The sequence below is a fragment of the Bombus flavifrons genome, chromosome 3 (genome assembly GCF_040668555.2).
Source record: "Bombus flavifrons isolate JBK064 chromosome 3, iyBomFlav1_principal, whole genome shotgun sequence".
Lineage (NCBI taxonomy): Eukaryota > Metazoa > Arthropoda > Insecta > Hymenoptera > Apidae > Bombus > Bombus flavifrons.
In genome coordinates this window covers 9891702-9916497 of record NC_138444.1, presented here as the reverse complement: position 1 = coordinate 9916497, position 24796 = coordinate 9891702, and the positions used below count along the sequence as shown (strand labels likewise).

The window sequence follows — 24796 nt, the reverse complement described above, 5'->3', positions numbered from 1 at the left end:
CTTTAGTCTCAAATAAATAATTATCTATCATATTTACTTTATTTAATCTCTAAATTATATTCTACTGAACACACGTCTGAGTAATTAAAGTAACAGACAAATTCGTTCAAGACTGACACACTTTAGTCTCGAAACTGGTTGGAATAAGACAGATTAGTTTTTAGAAACACCGCAAGACCGATTGTTCCGTGCTCGACGTTCTTCAAACGAAACAATCTTATACCGTTACGTTTTTCTTTAAATTTTGATCGATCTAACGGATGCATCAAGATTCAGGAAGCACGAGTCTGCTCGCGGATGACGTCTTCCTCCGTTAAAAGATAAAAATCAACAAACTCCCTCGAGGAAGCAATCATTCTCCCCGTGTAATATACTCCTCGTAAACGGCATTAGCTTGGCTAATTGCAAAGAAAACGAAGGAAAGTTTCCACGTAATTGTATGACCACCAATGTTATTAATATTACTATATATGTTTCTTACAATTTTTCTTTCCAATTAAATCATTAACATTATCGATACATCCGCCATCATCTCGATATACGTGTATCCTAACATCCTCTAATAAAATAAACCTGTACAACGCTAATTGTTAATACGACTCGCTTAACAATTTTTTGAATCCTATGAACTTCCATAAGACCAAATAACATAACATAGGTGTGTCATCGAAACGTTACGATAATCGTCCCGAGCTACATCGTTAGACGATTCACAATCAGCCAATCTGAACAGACACCAGCAGCGAGAACATTAACAGAAATTTAATATTTCATCGCGTCGATCAGTCTCTTTCCCTTAGCAATCCTTTTGCATCTTGATAAACATTTGGAGGATAAACCGCAAGAATTCTCATCTCCGTGCTCGCGATACACATTTTCCAGCTGGGGAAACCGAGCGCATTTCACCTTGGCCGAACAATTTCCGCACGCCGATATCGGCGATCTTGAGCGGTTCGATCGTTGCGCGGAAACTCACGCGTCACAAATCTCCGTTCTCTCTTTGCTTATTTTTACTCCTTTTCTTCCGTCATAATCTCATAAGAACGGAAACACGGACAGGCTGAGGCAAGATTATTTAGGTCAGAATGATAGATACTGGAAGCGAGCTAAGTAATTTGTCTTGAAATTGGTCGAATCCGGTTATGAACAACTTTTGATCTGGAAATATCCATTAACATCATTAAGCATGTAATAAGTATTAGATACGATACAACTGAATATTGCAATTTCGCTATTTAATGGATAATCGATTGTTCAGATACTTTTCTGATCTATGCGAAATACATACTTGTACTAAATATAACAATTTTTGTATGTACCCATTTTCGAATTTGAAACACCACCAGTATAATCACGCAAATATAATCCAATCTCCTTACAGTGTTTAATGAAGTTTCAAAATGCTTCGTATAACATACGTAATATATTTATAAAAGGTATCTACGAGTGTACTACTTTCTTGAGCCTGTATATGTCCCCTAAAGCAGGAAGGTTTCAAACGTAGAAAGAAAGTTCGGATTGCCCGTTAATCCTAAAAAATTAGAAATTTTCCTGCTTATATCTAAACGAAACTAAAACGGAATATGATAAAAATGCACGTAGGAAAGCTAATATTTGAATTAAAACTAATCATACAAGTAATATGTCTACGTACATAATTATGTATTGTTCACGTCTCGACAGAAAGAGGGAGATAGATAGATAGATGATAGATAGATAAATAGATAAATAGATAGAGAGAGAGGAAAAGAAGCTTCGTCCTTCTGTTTGGTCGCGAGCAATTACGAGCAGCGAAACCGTCTCGAAAAAGCAATTCTGCCCGTACATCGGGACAGCCCCCAGAGTCGGTGTAAACAGCGAACGGAGTTATTAGAGCCCCGTCATTTCCGCGACCGAACAATCGCGGTCCCACGCTCCTTACGCGCTGATTTGCGCTCCACGGGGCTCGCCCGTTCACATCCTGCGATTCAAGGCGTTCATTTCCTTCCCCTTTTTATTCCTTCTCCGGTCTCTTGCTCCTTGATCAGCGTTAAGTCCAATCACCTGTCTTCTCTTAACTGGTCCCGATCTGTAGAGTTCTAACGCGAGATAGAGAGCTTCGTTATCGTGATATGCGGTGACTGTGGTGACGATAATGATATCAAAGGGGAAGATTGAATGGAATAAGTTCCGTGGACGATGATAGGGGATGGTTGTGGTTTTTATATGCAGACGAATTATCCTGCCGTGGAATATATGTCATGGAAGGAAGGTATACATATCTGAAAAAAATGTAGTTGAACGTAAAGATGATAAAATTTACATATCGTTAGAAACATAAAGATCTGTACGACGAAAAAATTCAACGTAGAATGAGGAATTAATTTCTGTAGAAATTTATAGATTGTCATTGAGATGGCTATCGCGATTATCGAAGAAAATTGTTGCAGCTGTTACATTTAAGAAGATTAATGAGAAACCAGATATTATTTGACATTTCGAAAGGTGTATTAAAAAAGGCAGTGTTGAAAGCACGCGCGCGAGCAAGGAATCATGATAAAACAAACGAAACACACGAAACGTCAAAGTTAATAACGTTTTTGTGCGAAAGCAACGGCTATAGCTCGCTTCGAATTTTTTGCATTATATGCAAAACGACGAATTGCATCTGTCAAGGAGATTACCATTCGCGGAACGAATTTTAACTAGAATAAATTTATAACAGAAAAAAGTGTTGCGATTTTTCTACATCTGTCTCTGTGAAAAGTTGACAGTTCAACTTTTAGCCCGCAGTAAGATTTGAATGACAGTATCTGACATTTACGTCGTCCAAATATCACCTAGTCAGAATAAGAAACTAGAAACTAGATTTTATAAATTACACAACGCGCTCAATGTAAAATTAGTATTATGCGTATATATGAGAGCATTATATAAGCGAGAATTACTTTTACCATTATTTCCATGAAATTATTAGCGTTAATATAAGTTTCAAGTAAAATTCGCGAATTAGATTTGTTAAAAGCTATTTCACACAAACAATACGAATCAAAATCGCAACGCTTCGAAATCCAAATCCTCCTTAAATGTTACCCGATGCCTTTTACCAGTATTCTCATAAAATCGTTACTGTTCGTTAACTCTATTCTATCTTGAAGCGGCGCTTTCCGCTATTTCCGATACGTGTAACTTCCTCCCCCGTTCGACTGACTCTCCCACCTTCTCGCCAGTTTCCGCTCCGTCACGTGTTTCGTCGCAATTTCCGTTCCCATCTATCTCAGGTATTCCCAATTTTTCTCCGACTTGTCTCGTATTTCCTTCTGTCTGAAAATCCAATTTGATACGTCCAGTATCTAGAAATCCGATTTCACGCATTCGCCGGTTGGAACTAAACGTGTATGTCCCTTATTACGTGTCATTCGCAGCTCGGCCAGCGAACAAACGTGAGCCACCCCCATTTTCTAAGACGCGTTTCGTCCGATCGCATCTTTCTCGTCATCGTGATCCTAGAAAACCTTTCCGCGATCGCCGACTCTTTCTTTCCCCATTCGAATTTATCGTCATCCGTTCCCAACACGTTCCTCCGTTCTCATTCGCGTTCCATCGATCGTCTCGTTTCCTCGAATCGGCTCCAACGATGACGATTCGATTCCTCTTCGGCGACATGGGATCGGTGTAACGTTGATTTCCAAGGAAATAACCATGGATGGAAAGATTTGACGGTGAGTTACTAGTACGAGAAAATCATCGATGCTGTTTTAAATAGCGAGACAGTTCTGCAAAATGTTAGATTCGATCATTTTGTCTAGAGCAAACGGACGTATGTAATTGGACGAAATAAATGAAATAATAGAATTTTCAAAATGATATCTAAGTATAAGGCTCTTTTAAAGTTCAATTCTATTTTCATTAGCGTGAGGTCAATGAACGGAACAATTTTTACGAACGCCTTCATTTTTCCAACAATTCTTAAACAATAACTTTAAAAGTGCAGACAATCTTCAATCTAACGATATTCCTTTCGATAAAAACTTAAACAAACCAACGTGTCTCCAAGAAGAAACGCAAAACTGGAAACCTCTCCGGACATCTCCTCCCGTGTCAATCTTCTCGGCACGCAATCAGAAAAATCTTCAATCTTGGAAGTCGTCTGTTCGAATTCCGGCTTTCGCCTCGTCGAAACGAGTAAACCTTCAATAACTTGGAGGAAAGAGAAGCTCTAAGAAGGAACGTGCGCAGAAGGGAAGATCGCATAGAGAACAGAAAGAGGAGCAGATTCACGTTGTTCTTATCGTAAATCCCGGTTCATACAGCTGTCCCTAACAACTTTCCTCTCTCACCTATTCGCCGAGTCGCGCCGTCGGTCCATCAAGCGAGATCGTCCTGTGTGCCGTCTCGGTCGTTTCCCCTGTGGAGGAGTTCTCCCGTCCCGTAGAGACTCCATGAATCCTCCGAGGCGTCGCAGAGCCCAGCTGCCGTTTATCATATTGCCGCGATCGCTTCGAATCGCGTTTTCACGCGGCGTTGCCCAGGATTATTCAATCTGGCCGGGAATGGCCGCGCCAGGGAACGGCTTTCGAGGATTGAAAGCTTTCAGAAAGGCGAAACGAGACATCCGGTCCCGCCAGATCCGCTATCGAGGATTCACTGTCAGAATGAAATTCGAATTTGGAAGAGGGAACGCCAACTAGATTTCTCTTTTTTCGCCCTTCGTTGCTGAGCTCTTTTGTTCCCCTACGTTCCTTCGAACTAACGTTTCGTGTCACGGCCACAGAGTTATCGCAAAGACAGACCGGTTTGTTTGACTCGTTTTCTGGCACGAAAAGCGAAAACAGCGATAATTCACGAGATTTTTTCTACCTCTGCTGTTTGGGTAATATTTTTTCGCCGAGATCTCGCCATTTATCTGTTGCCCTGTGAAGGATTTTTCTTGCTTTGGAAGGGCCTGTGAAAAGCGATGTGTTTGTAAGGTTGAATTTTTACCGATGAATGAATACGATGGCCTTTTTCCCTGTCGTCGAGTGACATTTTGCGTGGATGATACGGGTTTATAATTATAGGCGTCCTGGCTTATCTGCTTCGTCATGGACGCTGAAAAGAATGATTTATTACTTCATTCGTGTATAAGAAACGTTTTGATCTTTTGGCGATAATGTTCTACCTGTTTTAACGCGTTACTATACATACCACACGTGTTAATTTTCAGATAATTCCCATGCAACGATCGAGTGAAATTTGCTATCTTGGATAAGAAATTTGAATTATCAAAATTAAATTCGCCTCTTCTTTTTTTCTAAATAAACTAAAATGTTTTATTAAAAATTCCGCTGATCTCTTAAAACGATCTATCGACCACCAAAGAGAAAATATGGAACACGTTGAAAAATTGCCAACATTTTAGAAAACCGGAATTACCGTGTCTCGGCTGGAATCAGGGCTGGAGCAGACCGGAGCCGGTTATTTTATCATTTTCCTTCGCAACGCTCCGCCGATTCGCATTTCGTGCCGGCATCTGGAGAGAAATCCGCGATTCCGACATAAAAATTCCGGGTTCGCGCGTTCTGTCCAAGATAATCGGATTTTTCACACGTTCCTTTCGGGTGCTCGCGCGAACGGACCTTGATAAGGCGGCGGAAACAAAATAAAATTAGCTATTAATCACATTCCACGAAAATCTGTCGTGCGGATTGCTCGTCTACGTGCACCAACAAAAATAGTAGAAACGGAACAGAGAGAAGGGAGAGAGAAAAACGGAGAAGGGAGGAAAACGAGTACGGTCACGGCACGTTTCGCAATTTATCCCCGCAATTTCGGCGCTACGGCAATTATGGACGAGCATTTATAAATATTAGCGGCGGAACTGCGTGTTCCCGCATGCTGGCGTTTTCCGTGACGCGTTTTTTCCGCTGCGAAAAATCAACATTCGAGAAATACGTTCGTTTTAAGCGTCGAATACTCGCCGAGCCTCTCCCTCGCGGCCAGATTTTTGGTATCCGATACAAATCCGATATTCGGTTTCCTTCGCGTTTCAAAGAATCAAGGATTTCTTGATTCTCACAATTTTTATTCCTGACCCATGGCCATTTTTTTGTTCTCACAATAAACAAATTCCCTTTTTACCAGTTTTACTATCATCATCTTTTTTTAAATTGAGTTTTTGATAAGGGATATTGGTGCGGTATTGGTTACAAGATGAATTTCTGTATGTACGCATGAATACCAGTTAATTCTATAACGTTGGTTTCATTTGAGGATACTCGATTAGTATTTGTAAGATCATTGCGAAAGTACATTCAACTATGTGGAAATGACTTCGATTAAAAGTACAATAGTTTGAAGAAATTAGGCGTGTATAAATTAAAATTGTATTTAAAGAAAACGAGATCCTATGTACAAAATGTTCTATAAAGTATAGCACTAGCAAGTAGGATATGATTCTACGTGAAAAAATACGTAAAAAATAGATGGATATTTCTAAATAAGGCTTTATTTGCGAGAAAATTGGTTTGAGAGAAGACTCGCACACTTAACTCTTTACTACCTATAATCCTATTGGTTGTTATCAATATAAGCTCTTTTATAACATTTCAGTAATTATCGATTCACTTGGATCGTTTATATTCATTCCAGTTAATTATATAAGCTGAAACGATCCGTCTGAATATCGTCGAATAGTTTCTTTTTGTATAGTACTTATATATTTGAGCAGGATCGATATAATATGTCGATATCCATCAGCTTATCTATTTTGAAGTTAAGTGCGTACTTGGTATATTGTCAAGTCGTCTTAAAAGTATTGTTTCTTTTTTTGGAATAACTTAGGTATTTGAAATTTTTCAATCGGATTTGAACCTATTTGTAATATACATAATTATACCGACGATATTTATGCAAATTCGTCATCATATCTTTAATAGTAAAATGATATCTATTATAACGAGTACCTACCTAGATAGGCTTAGGATCTTTTACATAATTTTGCATATTGTATGCATTCCGTGGATTTTTTCAATTTTAAATTTCTCACAAGTTTATAAATATCCTTGATCTATGCATAATTTTATCTTTGAACTTTAACTTCAACGCATCTTTCATATCTGACCAGTAATTCTAGTTCCACTTAACGTCGATGATTATAATTTTAATAAATAAGCACTTTATTTGTACCATTTTATCATTTCTTATTCTAAGTTATATATCTATTATTACTTCTATCGTTCTAAATATTACTACTTCTTTATTCTAAATATTTTCTTCAATATGAAGCTTTGATTGTCGATATTATTATTTTCGTATAATACAAGTATTAAAATAAATGAAGAGGTTCTTTTTAATGATCTAATGATACTAAGTCCATGTACAACGATAAAACGGTAATAAAAAACATATCGATAATAATATCATACAAACGGTAGTATGAGAATGTCTGTATAAATTTATAACAGTACGAACATTGTTAATTTAATCCTTTGTAACTTAATCCTTATTTTATGGATGTAATTTACTTTTGAAATATCTCTGTATTAAACGGGCCGTGTTAAATAAAAACAACTTAGTACATGTCAGGATGCAGTTGCTTTCAGTGATTTATACTCCAAAACAGCTGACACCAGTTTTATATTATCAAAATATTGTATAAACGCGAGTGGCGGATAGTTAAGATAAAATAAAAGTAATTGAACGACTGTTTGCGATATATAGATTTGACTGCAGTAAAATATGTGTCTAAATAAACCTTTTGGAGGTGATATATAGAGCATAGAAAGGTATGCATATAATATAAGTGCATGATGCATGTGCAATGTGCATGAAAGAGATTAAAAGATCCAGTAAAAGCAGGTCAGCATTTCAGTTTTAGCTTAGATTTTATTGCTAAAAGCGTTAAGACAAAACAAACAGGGAGAAGCTGAAAGTAACAGAGGAGAAAATTATAGGATAAAAATTAGTAATAAAATTATAAAAATGTAATAATACAAAGGTAGAATATACTTCAGTCGTACCTTATAAATTAGTAGACTTTAAGTTGGTTTAAATAAGATTTTATGTATTCAACTTGTGTATATATTCAACCTATCTGCTCCGTATTTCTTCATTTATACCTTTGAAAGATCTCTTTGCTGGAGGAAAAAATTTTACCTAGTTTTAAGTGTATCATTTTAATTACGTTAAATTATTATTAATTTATCTTTTCATATCTTACAAAAATCAGTGATCATATAGGTACAATACATCTCTTAGATTTTCTTTCAGATTCTAGTTTATTCCTGTGAACATTTAAATGATCAATATTAGTCCTAACCTAAATAATGCTATAAGATCAAGCCTAAAATTATGTTTAGAACTTACAAAGGATACGTGTTCTATCATCCTGACGAACACGAATTGAATATATATATATATATATAGATTCTTACGAGTGTATGTATTTTATGTTTCATTCTGGAAAGATATTTCATCAGAACACGCATTCACTGTATCTTAATCTAAAGTTAATAAATTGCAACATTCTATTTCTCGTGACGCACAAAACATTCAATGTTTATATGAAGCTCACCTTATGGCGTTCTCGTTGTTCACACGTATGTATTACTTCGGCGTCGTTCGTCTAATTTCACTTCTCATGAACCTCACGCCAGTCTTTTATACAATATCCACAGCTTTTCCTCACTTCCATCACGAGACTTCATTCGACACGCGATTCACGTTCCACGATTCGCGACACACATTCCAAATCGTCAACATCGACTTCAATCGCTCCAAATTAACTGACGCTATAAATCAATATAAATCAAAGATGGCGGCGTATCAGTTTCAACAGAAAAACGCGGGAGCGGACAATCGACAATTCTCGAGTAACATCGCGCGTATTCACGACTGCGCAGAAAACCAGCGCGCATCTCACTCAGATCGGCTATTATAAGCAAATATGATATTATTATTATAATTATTATAATATTATAAAAATTATTATAAATATGATATTATTAAGCATACAGTGGATTACGAAAGTATCATATTTGAATGCTTATCACAGAAAACCTTTATGTACATATTGTATATGTCACAGAAAATATTTCGTTAGCACTGTAACGAGATACGACTGTCATGAATATATTGGTCAAATATGAAACTAATCTGAAAATGTGTATAAAGGTTAAAGACATTTATCCTAAACATATATTTCACGAAAAATTAATTAATAGTCAACAGCATAAACAGTCGCGTAACGAGTACTAAACATGATCCCGTTGAATATATCGAGGTTTATTAATATAACGAATAATTGACTATTTAAATACTTTTCTGACTTCTACGAAATATGCACTTGCACTAAAAATCTTGTAATTTTTGTATATATTTCCAGATTTGTTTCAAATCTAACCAATGCATTCATGATAGTGGAATCTGATAACAGTACGAAGGAAACTTCAAAATGTTTCGTATAACGTATGATACATAGTATATTCATTAAATATTCGAATACTTACATGCGAAACACTGTATCGAGGAGAAAGACACGAGAACGCGCGTTCGATGGTTCTCGGGTGACATTGTGGGTATTTGCGATTGCTCGGAAAAACTGCGCGCGGATCGTTAAGATCCGAGATTAATTGCGTACGTATGCACGGGAACGCGATGGTGAATAATTTCTAGCGCGTCTATACGGCTATGCAAATCGCGGTTCGTGCACAAGCCAGGGCAAACTGTTCGAAAGTAATTCGCCAATAAGAATAACAGCTCGGAATGGCGGATATCGAAAACACGCCATCGGCGAACGTCCCGCAATTTGCATTTCTGATACGCTCGCGATACACCGCGCGATGTAGCGCGGCAAAAAAAGAGATGAGAAATTGGAAACGGTTACACCCCCGATGTCCCCCCCTGCCCCGGTGTAATATTTTACAATGCCTCGCCGGGGACAAGGTGTTCGAAGTCTATGCACGTTCGCAACGCGGAGAAGAGAAGAAAAAAAAAGCGCTTTGGTTTTAAATGAGAACAGTGCCTCTTTTCGATCGCGTTGCCCCTCTGTTCGTCTTCGCCGGTAATAGACCGTATGTATTTTAAAAAATGATTTCCATTTATCTGTTGACGCACTTGGTGCACGGAAAATGGATATCAAGTATGAAATATGAAAATTGATTTTTCGTTCGTCGTATAAGGAAGTGGGGGATATAACATTTCGAGTAATAATTCGCCTTCTTCCTAAAAAGGAGTCGTACTTCATCGGTTCAGCAACGGAATATAAAGGAAAAAGCCCATTCTCGAATGTTGCTCGTGTTTCTTGCTGGAAACTTTTTAAGAGCTCATTTTTTCTCGTTCTTTATTTATTCTCCCCTCCAGTCCAGTACATTATTACTCGGTCCCAATATGGCCGTTTCGAGGCATAATAAACGGAATTTTCATACTTTCCTGTCTCTTCTGTTCCGTTCTTAGTTAAGTGCGCACGTGTGCGTTCAATTTTTACAGGATGCACCGCGGCCTCGTTCAGGCAAAATTTTTCGCGCATATATCGCCGAATATGAGGCGCGTGAACGGAGGAAGAAGTAGCTGGCAAGCTATATCATTTTGGAGTCTCAAGAAGGAAATGAAATGTGTAACGACTCCTTCTGAAACGCCGCGCCCTTAATAAGTTCGTCCCCCAATGTCCTTATTTTGTTTGTTCACGAACTTTTTTACCCTGAAGGCTGTATAATAAGGTGAACTCACATTTATATTAGTAAAATGTCGCGGTGTAACACAAAATTACGATACGCAGGATTGTACGAAGAAGCTCAATTTCGCTTGAGATTTAAAATATATTTCCGATCGAATAAGATAATTGACTCGCATCGATAATTATCATCGATGTATAAAGTATCGAAAAGATAAATAATGAGAGCGAAAGAGCAAGACAAATTCTGACGTTGCAAATATTTTTCTTGAAATTATACATAAAAATACTTTAAATTATTTCTAAACATGTAGACAAAAGTTCGAGATGATATCGCAACAAAATTGTTAAAGCATCCATCGAAAAAGTATTATTAAAGCATCTTATAAATTACATGTATAACTACTAGGAATAATTCTGCCCAACGATGCCTACGATTTTTAAAGCGTCTTAAATTTCGTACGCGGCGTTTCACGGAAAAGGGCCATCGTTTTACTAAACGGTCGGCGACAAAAATTGGAAAGGTCTACGGTGTGCTTATGCTAAAGTACCCCCATTGGCACACGGCCAAACAGTGGTGGCGACGATTGTTTTTGCATCGAAGGAATCGATTCTCGCCCTCGAACATCGTAAAACCAGAACGGCTGCGCCCGTGCCACCACGTGTCATCGTTCCAATCACCGTTTGCCCTTTGAATTTGGGAGCATTCGAAGAACAAAGGCATGGAATCGTTTAGTGTCATCAGCGAAATTGGAATGAGAGGGGCGAGCGAGCAAAAGTTTCCAAACGAAACGATATCACTCGACGTCAATAGGCTGGATATTTATCGAACGACAATTTCGAGTAGGCGTTAAAACAAAATCATTTAATACGAATAATACGATATTCGGTTATTGCGTTTATGCAACTTCATCGCTGACATTATGATTTATGATTATGTTTTAATTGAAAATTCCAAGGAACGAACGTGTCGAAAATGTTAAGAATATAACAGGGGAAAGGACAAAAGAAATGTTTGCTCTTGAATGGAATAATTGGGTCATACGCGATCACAACAGTTTATGAATTAGATTTTATAATTTTCAATTAATTTTAATTACATATATAATTTTAACTTAATTTTAGTTTGAATTCTACGTTTTATACATCGATTGTCTTCATCGTATTGAACATAGAATATTTATTACAATGAACTATTCTAAAATCGAGTAATTCAGCTTAAACTATGGGTCATTTACGACTCGAGTATACCAGTTGTAAATGGAATATTGACGATATTTAATTCAAACGATAATCACAATTACTAAAATATTTCCTCCTCTACATTAAACACTTCACAGAATCAAATACTTCATTCTGTTTAAAGAAAAATGTCACGTATACGTTAATTAATTGAGAAATTCCTGAATATAAATATCTAACTCGAATTGCAATAAGGAAGAAATGTTACTCGGGTTAAAATGCAGACTTCGAAGAATCTGCAAACAGATCTCGAAAACAACTTATCAGAAGCACGCCATACTTTATCTCGTTTATTGCGAATACTTGCGTGCTCCTCATTGGAATCTCTAAATCTCGATATGTACTTCGACGTTACCGGATTCCTCATGAACCAGTTACCGTGGGTATTCAACTTGACAACCAGTCGTTACAAGATAGAAACGCGTGACCAGCTTGAGAGTCATGACCAACAAAATGCAGCAAGAGAATGATGAGTACAATCGTCGTTATGTCTGTCAGAATTGAATATTTCTAGAAACGCATTATGTCTCCATTTTTGCACGTCAACTGTTAGTGGTTTCTAACTTGAAAATTACGCATAATCGCTGCTTTCTGATCATTATCGACGTTCGTATAATCATTTTCTTGCAGCTGTACAATATCTGAGGATAGAAATTTTCTAAAATTACATCAACTAAATATACAGATAGCTGCATCATTCTTAGAGTAATAAGCTGAGAATTGCTTTCTGGGTAATTCGAATCATAAAGGAAACACGTTAAATAAACGAATGATAATACAACTGTTTGAGTCAATTTCATTTTAAGAAACTCATAAAACTTCGAAGTTTTATACATTAAGAAATCTTCAATTTACTTATTCGTCATGAATCTTCTTTCATTTCTAACCATCCTATCATAACGTAGCGTAAATAATCATGACATCATACCTTTAATCTTTCACGATGAATTAAGCAATACATGAATGAAGCCTCGGAACAAGAACACACAGAAAAAATTGTGAAGCAGGGAAAATAACGTAAAATGAACCCTTTGTGTGGGTATTCGTTTCGCAGAAATGTGTACATGTAATTCAAAGTTACAACCGACGTATAATTCAAGTTATATAAACGAACAACCATACAATTTTTCAAGCTACATTAATTTTAAAAAGCTGGAAACTGAAAAAAATTCAAAATGCAATATACAAAGGATCCTTTGATCCAGACGGGCAGAAATCCTTTTCCATGTCAAGTCACCCTTCGTAGTACACCATGAACATCCATAGAACGATGCCTTTAATCTCTCACGATGAATTTAAGCCATGAACGAAGGCGCGGAATAAAAACACGTAGGAAAAAATTGCAAAGCAGAATGAAAATAGCATCGAACGAACCCTTGCCGTGTGTCATTCATTCCACAGAAATCAGCGTGCAGGAGAACGCGCAGAATAATGCGGCAGCATGTAAATAGAAAGCGTAGCCGCAGAGGCTGGGAACATTTTTAATCGCGTTAATTAAATACCCTGAGCGAGGATCGAACTCGTATTTTGGTTTTAATGCAACTGCGCTGGCCTAATGGAACGAGAGAGGCGAGGCTGACAGCAAACATTACCAGGCATTTACATTTCAATGGGAACCGACGTGGCCCGTTCCTTTAATTTTCCACCCTCGTCCGCCTGTGTGTTACCCGTGGAAGTTTGCAAGCGATACATTACACACATACTCTCTCTCTCTCTCTCCCTCTCTCTCTCTCTCACTCTCTAACCCTTTCATCCATACCCATATTCCCTTCAACAAATAACATGTCGATACACCTTACGCGAAATTAGCAGCAACGCGGTCGTACAGTACCACAAACGATCGAAGTTTGCAAACGACACTCTGGCCGTGGATCTATGCAAACAATGCAAAGCACACGACGATACTGGTGAACACCTTCGATATCGATGGGACCACGTGTGCTGAGCTGGCCTCGATAAACACCAAAGGTGCTTGTTATAATGCGCTCGAACAATGCTGTAAATACTGTGCTACCAAATGAGATCACCGATTCGAGTGACTGTTGCCACAGGCTGTTTTCCGAATTGTTATCAGGATTTAATGATGTAGATTTACGTGTCGATAACGGCGTGTGAATTTTGGTTCATCCGGAAAGTGAAATATTTTGTTAATACACGGTTGACTGCTCAGAAATGTGCTTAGGGAGGTTTGTGTATATCATATATAGGGTGATTGGTAACTGGTGGTACAAGCGGAAAGGGGGTGATTCTACGCGGAAAAAGAAGTAGAAAATATAGAATAAAAAAAGTTTTTTTTTATTCCTTTTATTTTTTAAATTTTTCCATCGAGACAACGATCTACAATGAGATCCGTTATAACGTACCGCACGCGTACCGAGCGAAAATTCAAAGTCGATTTTCTCGAAAACAAAGCCTCAAACGAAAAATGTTTATTCTATATTTTCGACTTCTTTTTTCGCGTAGAATCATCCCCTTTCCGCTCGTACCGCCAGTTACCAACCATCCTGTATAACAATTTATGTAATTGTTAAAAGCTAAGATATAGAAAATTCCACGAGAAAGACCAACTTTCTGATTTAGGGCTATGTAGAAATATTTTAATACAAAATATTTATTGAAACGAGAATGTGGTAGGATTAAGTTAGAAAGTAAGAAATTTTGTGATTTCAGAATTGTATCAATAGGAATCAGAATCCTTTCGAATCGAAGATTTACCTTTTTCCTTTTACGGTTTAGATTGGAAGGATTTGCTTATTTATGAAAAGATTTCTGCATTAAGTACACGTATTCCGTAACATCTCGCGTTCCGTTAAATCTCGCAATGGTAAGCATTCGTCGAAGCTTGTCCCAAAACTCGCCAAGAACTGCAGATTTCAACGGATTACGGTACACCTTCATATTCCGTTCCATTAAAGAACGAAATCCGAACGAAGTTGAATCGATTCTGTGCTGCGCCAAAATCCAACCCCCGAATTAGCCCAGATTAACGAAATTTCCAACTTATCCACTTTCTTCGACTTTTCAAATCCTCCTTTTCCATCGTTCCACTATTGCATGCCCTCTTTTTCTCGGAATAAAATCATTCCGCCAAAAAAAAAAAAAAAACAAAGAAAAAGGAAAAAACAGTTCAACAAAGAACAACTTCAACTTTTTAAATTTGTTCTCTCGGAGAGAAGTTCTGGTACATCAGCTGCTTTTAACGAAAGCCCAGTATTTGCTCTCTCAGATTACCTACTTTAAGCTACACCTGTTCATTTTCGTAGTAAAATTGCTAATATATCGGAATATTATATACGTGATCAATTAATATCGATCTTTTTATTTAATTGCTTACTCGGACTCTGTTTCGACTTCTCGATAAATACGAGTACATTCTCAACAAATTCAACTTACCACAATTTAAAGACGATAACTAGAATTCTCTCAAACACTTCGTTCTTGTCGTTATTAAAATCTAACTTCTTGGACACCCCGTAGAATCGAGTAAGATTTCGCCGGAACAACGCGCACCTACGGCTAGTTAATGCATATGTAAAAGTATGCACACCCCTCGACCCCTTTTACTCGTATTAATACGCGTGGATGAGGACCCGTGCCAGTGAAGAAGCCTCTCGAATTTGAACTTTTATTTCGCCCCCCTCTAAATTAGCACGATATCGTTTACCATGACGACAGATGGTGGCCGAGGGATCCCGTAACTCTCAATGACGCTCATTGTGGACGTCGAAATGAGAGAGGGCAGATTCAAAATTCGTCGCTTCTCGAGAAGGGTAAGGGACGCACAATTAGCTAGCCGTTAGTTGGGTCGTTTCTCACACTGGCAAACGACTTGACGATCGAACGACACGTCGTCACTGCGCTGATAAATTAATCAGAAGTCTGTCCCTACGGAACACGAAGTACAGAAATTGATAAAACAATCTCTTTCTAATTGATTTTTTACAGTAGCATCAATTACTGATATAAGTTACACGATGCTTATTGGTAGTTAAAATCGTAAGTTACTTTTTAGAGAAGAGGAACTGATATTGAAGTATAATCTGGGAACAGGAAATTTATCACAAAATAAAATGAGCATAGAAAGAAGACTAAAAAGAAAACACCCAACAGATCTCATAAAGGATATAACCTAACAAACACGAAGATTGTACCCCACTGGGGGTAGCCACCCACATAATAATCAAACAGCCAAAAAATTCTACCAAATGTCCAAATCGGACAAATTGTGAATGTAAACAACTAAATAAAAAAAAAAAAAGTGAAATGGTCCACGGTATATAACTCGTGTACCGTACGTATCACGTGTTACCTTCCTGTTCTGCTTTGCTCTCATGAAATGTTTCACGGATGAAGTATATTTGATATTGAATTATTAACAAAATATACTGGGTACTTTAAACATACCAAAAAATTAGCTCCTTTTCAAAAGCAAGTCGAACTAAACTAAAACATAGTCTGCACATTCAAACATCTTGGAAACGACAGCAAGAAAGAGCAAAATCACTGCATGTTCGCCTCGATCCATCCACGCAACACGTTTTAACTCCATTTTCCACTCGCCGTGTTCTAAATCTAAAATCATGTACCATATGCCGACAACCTGGTAGAAAATGGAAGAGAAAGGAAAGAAGACGAGGAAATTTAGCAGATGGAGATTCCTGTGTCCTCAGGCTGGTCGAGTGTATGGGTGCAGGTTGCATCTGGCGACACTGAGCCTCATAGAAGCACCCCTGAAGCAAGAATTCAAGGTTTCCGGCGGGCCTCAGGCACGCTAAGGCATCTTTCGCGTTCCCTACAACGCTGCAACGTCTTCTTTCCGGCTGGTTAACTGTCGCTCGGAAATACGACCAAGTCTCTTGGCACGGACGAAGTTCGTCGGCATCTCTACCGGAAAACCGCTGAACTCAACTGCTTCTTCCCTTCCGTCCAGGATTTATCGTCCTTCTTTATTAATGATTTATCTTCTTCTCGTCTCCTCGAATATTGTTCTTTCTTATAACTTTGGCATCGAAGAAACTTATAACAAAATAGAATATTCTATATGTGTGTACTGGAGAACTCGTGAATCAGTTTGATTTCTAAAATAGAAATGGGGACACACACTGTTGTAAGTATTGAGACGTTTATTCTATTCTGTCTTTTATATCATAAGGCTCATATGATACGAGTGAATTAAGAGATTTAGAATTGTTTAGAAAAAGATTTTAGAATAAAACAATTAAAAACTAAAAGCACTCGAGAGCATCTATTTTTTCCAAATGTCGCGAAATGTTCAAATGCTTATGATCGTTAGAGTATGAGAAGGATACAGAAAAAGAACAAATATTATATTTTAATCTTCTACCCAGTGAAATTACTTTTTCATATAGTTGAAATGAAAGTATGTTTTAGTATAGTAGCTAGTCTCCAATTTGTGCAACATAAAAAGATCTCGAATATTATGTTACACAAGTATACGTATGCCAGCGAACTAATTGCAACTTTAAGATGTACCCGGCGACTAATGTTTTGCATTTAATGCCAGTTTAACATGGATCGCGTGAGTCAGAGAAACTTATTCAGGCTGATTTGTGTACTGGCATGAAGTAGTTGAATTAGTCGGACCATGTGAATTCATTTGGCTAGAGCAGTCAAACTGCGGGCAAGTTTATTTGCCTGAAGCAACCAGAAGGTTAACCTACAGAATCCCTCGTGCACTCGTTGACCCAGCTTTTATAACTATCTTCTGTATGAATGATGTATTTTGCACAATTTTTACGAACGTGATATTGTAAATGTCGCTCAAAATATGTTTATTTGCAAAAAAAAAACATCTGAAAGTATTCCTATTTTTAGGCAAGTTATTTTAAGAATATTTTTATAATTACGCAATCTCTGCTTCGAATATTTTCATAATATAGAGTAACAGATATAATAAAAATTAATTTGTTACTTTTATAACACAGTGAATATAATTATAGATCCATTCTAAAGTTAAATATCTTCTTACTATTTTGCAGCTTCAAAGCGCGGTATTAAAAAAGATTGTAATAATTTTAATAAAATACAAATTTCGAATATAATATTGGAATTCAAAAAGTCTTTTCTTTTTTATTTGGAAAACGATTGAAAAGGGAGATTGTCATAATCAGTGATCTGTAATTACAGTAATGTAGTACTTTTCAAATGATGAGAATAGCAGGCAAATTGTGTTTCTTTCAAAAGCGTTTGCAAAACCTCCAATTTCTCTGCATTTTAACATACTGAAATTACAACGCCTACTAAAGCATAGCGCTTCATCGGTTTCGGTATTTATATTGGAGAAAATTCCAGCACATTTTAATCATAACTATATTCCTCAACAAAAATGAGCTGTTTAACGGTCGTTTAATGCGAACGACACGCAATCACGGGTCGTTCAATTTTCCAAAAACGTGTCGATAGAATCTCACTGGCTGCCGCGAGCAAATTAATGTCTCCTCCACGCTGTGCTGCAGGTAATTAACTACCAATCAACTAATACGACCTCGAAAGTGTGACCCGTTTTCAGATAGGCCCGATGCCGCGTTGACATGTAGGTATGGCATTTAATAATGAACATTCATGATTTCGCAAAATGCGACACGTAAAACTCATTTCTGCTGTAATTTCACTATTAATAAGATCACACGGTGACCTTTTATAAATAATACATTCTTTTAATAAAATTACTTTTCAATGAATATTAAACTAAGTTCAACTTTATTACTTGTAAATCATCTTTTTTTAAGTGATAAGTTACAAGATTGCTAAATTATATCAGGCGTTACATTTGTTTCACGTTGAATTTAATTCTGCGGTTAAATGTATCATGATTATTTTATTTGATCGATCATTATTTGGTTAATTTTTTATTTACTTTTCATATTTCTTTCACAGGAAACCATTAGGAATAGTATCCATCTTTACTTCTGCTGATTCTATTCACGACTGTTCATTTGTAGATATATTTTTCCATAATTTAATCACAATCTTTGATTGGAAATTTCCCAATATCTCGCCTGACTGTTTTTTTTTTTTTTTTTATAGATTTCCTGTTACTAAAACATTTTCAATTTTGATCAATTAATAAAACGTATAATCTATGCTCGAGGGAGAATATTCAGCGAACAATTTCGTTAAGTAACAATTGCTAGAATCGTTACGCAATTTCTTTTAAGTGATTTTAATTGATTAATAGGCAGCAAAAGTGGCTATTTGTATGAAACGTCTACGAAATAACATTTAATATCTTCTAATGTTCATAATTCCAATAACGATCATGATCAGATTTTCTCATCAAACGACCTCGAACGAACCTCGATTTGAGAATTAGAGGGACTGAAATAAGTTCGATCGTATGTTTTAATAGAACGCCTTTGGCGAGAAACGCGAATGGTGAGATAACACCGTCAGTATTAACCTCGACGTGACATTCAATTACCTTCACACGATCTTAAACGACTGCTGCACGACCTCCAATGACCTTAAATAACCTCCAACGATGGACGATCCAATTATTTCCAATAATCTCCACCGGTACAATTATCCTTGTATTTTTTATCTCGTTTTTTCAACGCTCTGATATTTCTACTACATTCTACGCTATTAGTTAAATTCTATTTTTAAAAATGTCCGAATTTAAATACGATAGTATTTCCAACTTCGCAACGTTCTACGATTTCTAGAATAACACTTTATCCTGAAAATAATGCACGAGCCAATTATTTTTGTTGAATTCGAAATTCTTTAACAGAATGTTTAGTATCGCTGAACGATTGTTTGAATTAACCGTATGGTCACTTGCAATTTCACACAACATCCGACGATTCCTAATGCAACTGCACGCTCTGAAAAACATCACGTATATCAAGTAATGGATCTCCATCCCTCGGAATTGCCATGGAATTTCTGTTTCTCGCCGGAATAATTAACCGCTATGCCAGACCGTGTTTCTACCTTTTGTTCGCAATCGAAGATCGTCGCGCGGAACGATGCTGGGAACGACACCGAACCGAATAACAACACTCTTCTTCGCTAATCGATCGATGATCCACTTGCTCTCAGTGACGCCTAGTAACACAATTACGTTTCAAGCATCTCCCAGCTTTTGAAAATTTTGATATTTCATGGCCGCTCAGATTTTATTAAAACATTTTTAAAATCGAGCATAACGTGTTTCCCAATTTCGCGTTGTTCCACGATCCCTAAAACGAGTCAAATTTTATGCTAAATCGGTTGATTTGACAAAACTAAAAGACAGAGAAAATCGATGAAATTTGATACTGATTTGAAAGTGTGAAATTGCACAGAAAGCACATATGCAAAGGTAATATAAAATATCCAAAATCTAGAGCTCTGTAATATTCGATACCTGAAACAATTTTCTACATAGGATCTACTTTTTCCATCGTATCATCGAAAGTACGAGCTTGCAGAAAAATCTACGGTCAATTTGTCGCGAGACAATTTCGTCGCCCTCGCTCGCATTAATCGAAACTTCATTTTCGTTTTCTTCTAATAACAAAGAAAATCCTGCAGACGCGTCGTCAAATGCGCGAACGTTCATATAAACGAACGTCCTTTTTGTAAGCGACGAAACTATCGCGCGTCAAATTGTCGCAAAGAAATGGCCTAGAGATGAGCATCAGTCGAGTGTTTCGGCATTAAAAAATTTTAAATGTCAAAGAATGAAATCGTCTTTGGCCTGTGAACGGATCAAATAGCATTTTATTTTGAAAATAATCCACGAGGCCTCCGTGCATCTTACCCCGATGACACGGTATTATCGCCATCCCTTTCCAACCCCCACAAATACGTAGCGGTGTGTGAAAACGCGTTGTATTCTACTCAGGAAACTCGACGACTCTGTTCGTCGTCGCACCCTCTCGCGAATGAAGGGGCGCGCGATTTCGGGGCGAAGCTCCATCAACGCCGCTTCGTTGGGGCTGTTTGCACCTTGCGTCGAAAGGAGAGTCAAGGCTGATTGCGTTACGAGGAGGTAAAGTGGAAGGGACCTCTTTTTGACTTGACCTTTATTCCAGGCGAAATCGACACCCGGGAAATCCGTGACACGGTTAGCTGCTCGCGTCAGCCGGGATACGTTAAACGAGAGACCTGCTGACAATTTTCGTCGGGTTTCGTGAACAGATTTGAGAGTAGAATGCTTAGGGGGGGATGAAAAAGATTTTTATCCATTTTTCTAAATTTCTTCAATGTGATCGTTTACGCGTCCATGGAAAATTTTAATGCGTACATTGTATAATATAAAAAATATTCAAAGTAGAATTGCATGGTAATATTTAAAGGGAAAAATATTTATTTAGCTTCTATTTCTTTGTTTACAAAAATATGAATTTGCATAGATATCGATTGATTTTCTTGGGACTTGTATTAGGGAATATTACGTGACTCTTTTTGATTTGTGTGCTGAAGATCTAACGTGGGGATGATTTTTGTTGTATTTCTGCTTTGTGCTTTTTTCTAATTGTTATAAGAATTCCATACCTATTTGGTACGATTTGTTTACATTTCTATCAATTTTGTTTGATTATCGTAAAACACTTAACAATGAAATATTTCAAATCCTATGATAGAAAGTAACGGAACTGTTTTCCCTTTGCCGATCATGTGTTAGACTTCATAAATCTTCAAATTAACTCAGCATTGTCCAGCCATCATTAACGTTTAGTTATTGTAAAACGTTTAGAAGTAAAACATTGGAAATGCAAAAATTACAACTACCTTTTCCTCGTTGATCTTAAATATTCTTAAATTTTACAGGAATTTAATAAAGGAATTTTAAATACCCAGATTAAAAAAGAAAAAAGAATAAACTGTGAAACAATTTTTTTGTACCTTCATTGCTGTTATCCGATATCCAATAAACGTTAGATCGTAAGATAGATCGGTATTATTTTTCTAAACTTTACAAAACGATTTGGATCGAGGATTTTGAATTAATAGAGAGAAAGACACACGTCAGTTCAGCCTCGAACTATTCGAAATTCCTATTTCGTTACGTTTTCCGCAGGACACGCTTTTATTGAGTTTTATTTAATATTTCCTATTTTCCTGGGATTCCGCGTGGAGTTTACAGCGAACGCGATTAAACGAAAGATAAGTGGAAAACGGGCTGAAGTTTGAAAATGTTTAAATTACCGTAAAAACACGCCGTCGTCGAAATTCTTTTTCCCTCTTTTTTTTTTTTTTTTTTTTTTTTTTGTTCCTTAGAATCGTATTTGCGGAGGTTTTTCCGGTTTCTTATTTAATATATGCTACTTATTGCGCTCCTAACAAGACGTTGTCGCTATTTTCCAGGGCTTTCGGAAGGGGATTTGGCGAAGAGATTTAAATTGAAGGATAGGGGAATAAAACTCGAAAATCAGATTACGAAAGAAAGACGAGATTGCAATTTTTTCTTCTCATCCTCTTAAAAAAAGCTTTTCTTTATACGTTGTAACTTTCTCTAACAACGTTTCGCAATTCTTGACTATTTTTTTTTTCCAGCCAATTTTGCTGATATACCATACTTACCATAAGTTTTATTTTTGCCTACATATTGTCTACGCCTACTATGTACGATAGCAAATTAAAATCTATAAGAATAAGCTGGATTTATTGTTTCATTGTTATTTTATGTTTGCATGGAAAATCCAAATATTATTGGAAAGCATAGGAAGGACCAGCTGGATCGTTCTACGGAAAGAAAATCAGCTTAAAGGTTTTCCATCCATAAATTGAGTGGATCCACTTTACTATACAATTTTATTAACAGAATTTTTCAAACATAAGGGAAATCAAATCTGAGAATATACGCGATTTTCATAATTATCCAAATTGCAATTTTAAACCTTTGTAGAATATGTTACGTAGAAGAAAAATTCACAGAAATATTTTTCTCACGATATATATATATATGTATGTATGTATATTCGCCTATTAATATTTATATATTATATATATTTTCTGAATTCCATCGACTTTCAGTGGATGAAAAAGTAAATATTTCTTTTGCTAATAATTCTATTCAAAGAATAGTTAAACACGCGAAACGATTTTGTTTTACGAAGCTCCCGACCTTGTTTCGCGAAGGTGACTACGTGACTACAACACGAGGATGAGGCTTAAAGCTTCAGGACATGGATTAGGGATAGTGGAAACACTTCCTCGTCTGCGCGAGTAATCTAGGAGAAAAAGGACAATTTGTACGAATACATGTACCCGGACAATGGAACACATTCCTCTTACAAGGGCTTATAAATTACTAATTGCGAAGAAATGTGAGATACAATTCTCCCAGCGATGCTGAACCAACGAAAAGTATCAATTTCACGTTTTAATTAACATTCTTTTCTCCGGTAGAAAAATTGTCCGATTTAAACGTCATGGGATTGGATTTCTCGTCGGAAATTTTACTTTCTGACATTGCCATTTGCGATGGTATTCGTTTACGATTTCTATATAAACAAAGAAATTTGATTTCCAATAAATAATCACGAATAAAATAGTACTCGATGATTAAAAATAAGAATTCCAATAAAATTTTAAGAGATCTCTGCGCAATCATAATTTGTGAATATTGGCGGCAGAATTTTTTCAGATGAGATCATCCGATAACCAATAAAATGATCCAATGATTAAACAAAAAAGCTTCAAACGAATTCCCAGAAATATCAACATAATTACAAATAAAAAAGATTAATTTCGAAATAAATGATCAGAGAAAAGGCTAGTATTCGCAGAAATCGTCCAACAATAATAATTTATATTTGTAAATTCGATACGAGCATAATTACAAAAGGTATCCTTCAGCTACCGCAATAATTTCACTTCCTTTTACAAATAACATTTATATCATTTCGTACAGAGAATACAGCCAATATCTATGTACTATATTTCAGTGGAAAATCGGCAGCGACTATCGTCGTGTCTCTTCCTTTTCCACTCTCCATTCGAATTTAACTTACCATGTAACTTTCGACGTTTAAAGCGCGTGAACAATGCAGTCACGTTCAGTTTAATCGTGTATCGAGAAACAACGGCTAATGGTGGATTTTTTTTAGCACAAAACGCGTTCTCTTGTTCGTGCGAACAGATAAGGTAAAAATATCCTCGCGGTGGCTCGCGTCGTCGGTCAAAGGCCTGTCAGGGACAAAGCTGACAAAAGAATATTTGATCCTCCTCGTTTGTTTTCTCCCGGCGATCTTTTTGTTGAAATTCATCTAGGTTGAATAGACGATGCATGCTCGACAGGGATGTTGAAAATGTTGGCATATCGGTGGCATAACGATTTTGATCGCCTATTCTATTTAGAATATCGAGGCTCCACTGACATGGGATTTGTCTAAACGTTCACGTGATTGTTCCTGGAACTGTATTTTAATGTAATAAATTCTTATAGAATATTTACTTTCATATGTTGAGGTTGACTGATAGAATAACGAGTGGATGAATTTGTAATAGAAAAATATATTGATATAAATAAAGGTAAAAGTATAGTGTATGCTGATCCAGATCCTCGCTCTTATAGTATTACAATACAATAGAAGAAGCTATGATAGAGAGCACGTTCATATATTTATAGCAAAGCACATTATCAAAAAGTTAACCTTGTAGCTCTAGCTAAAGCCTACAATAGAAACAGCAATAGAAATCTACTTACAGCTCTTTTGTTCCTAAACCCTGTAAACCAAAACATAATTTATATTCAAGGGCACAATAATATGGACCTCTCGTTATTTCGAATCTTTTTCTTTCATTCTATTTCTATTCTCTTCATAATAGCGGTCTCCAAGTCACGAATATACAAAAGTAAAGACGTAGAGTGTTTCTTCAAGTAATTACTTTAACATGATATTTATAATCCAAGGAAGATAGCGTTTTAGAGCTTTCTTTTGTTCAGATTGAGAGCTTCCTTTTTATCTC

At 36.6% G+C, this 24796-nt stretch overlaps 1 protein-coding gene and 1 long non-coding RNA gene across 6 annotated transcripts in view; both read right to left on the bottom strand.

The window, feature by feature from the left end:
• Nucleotides 1-24796, bottom strand: part of sns (sticks and stones) — a 503193-nt gene that overhangs the window by 206596 nt on the left and 271801 nt on the right. The window contains exon 1 of one of the 5 annotated variants that reach the window (XM_069109979.1): nucleotides 8534-8788. The exons of 3 other annotated variants lie outside the window; for them this stretch is intronic. The gene's annotated coding sequence lies outside the window, so the exon portion shown is untranslated. Of the gene's footprint in view, nucleotides 1-7979; nucleotides 8080-8533; nucleotides 8789-24796 lie in introns of those variants that run through there. One more of the 5 variants, XM_069109980.1, reaches the window with a different exon arrangement.
• Nucleotides 4339-5578, bottom strand: LOC138178406 (uncharacterized). The gene is made up of 3 exons (XR_011172690.1): nucleotides 5395-5578; nucleotides 4963-5070; nucleotides 4339-4893 (listed from the first exon to the last, which is right to left on the bottom strand). It is a non-coding gene; the product is annotated as an uncharacterized LOC138178406 (long non-coding RNA).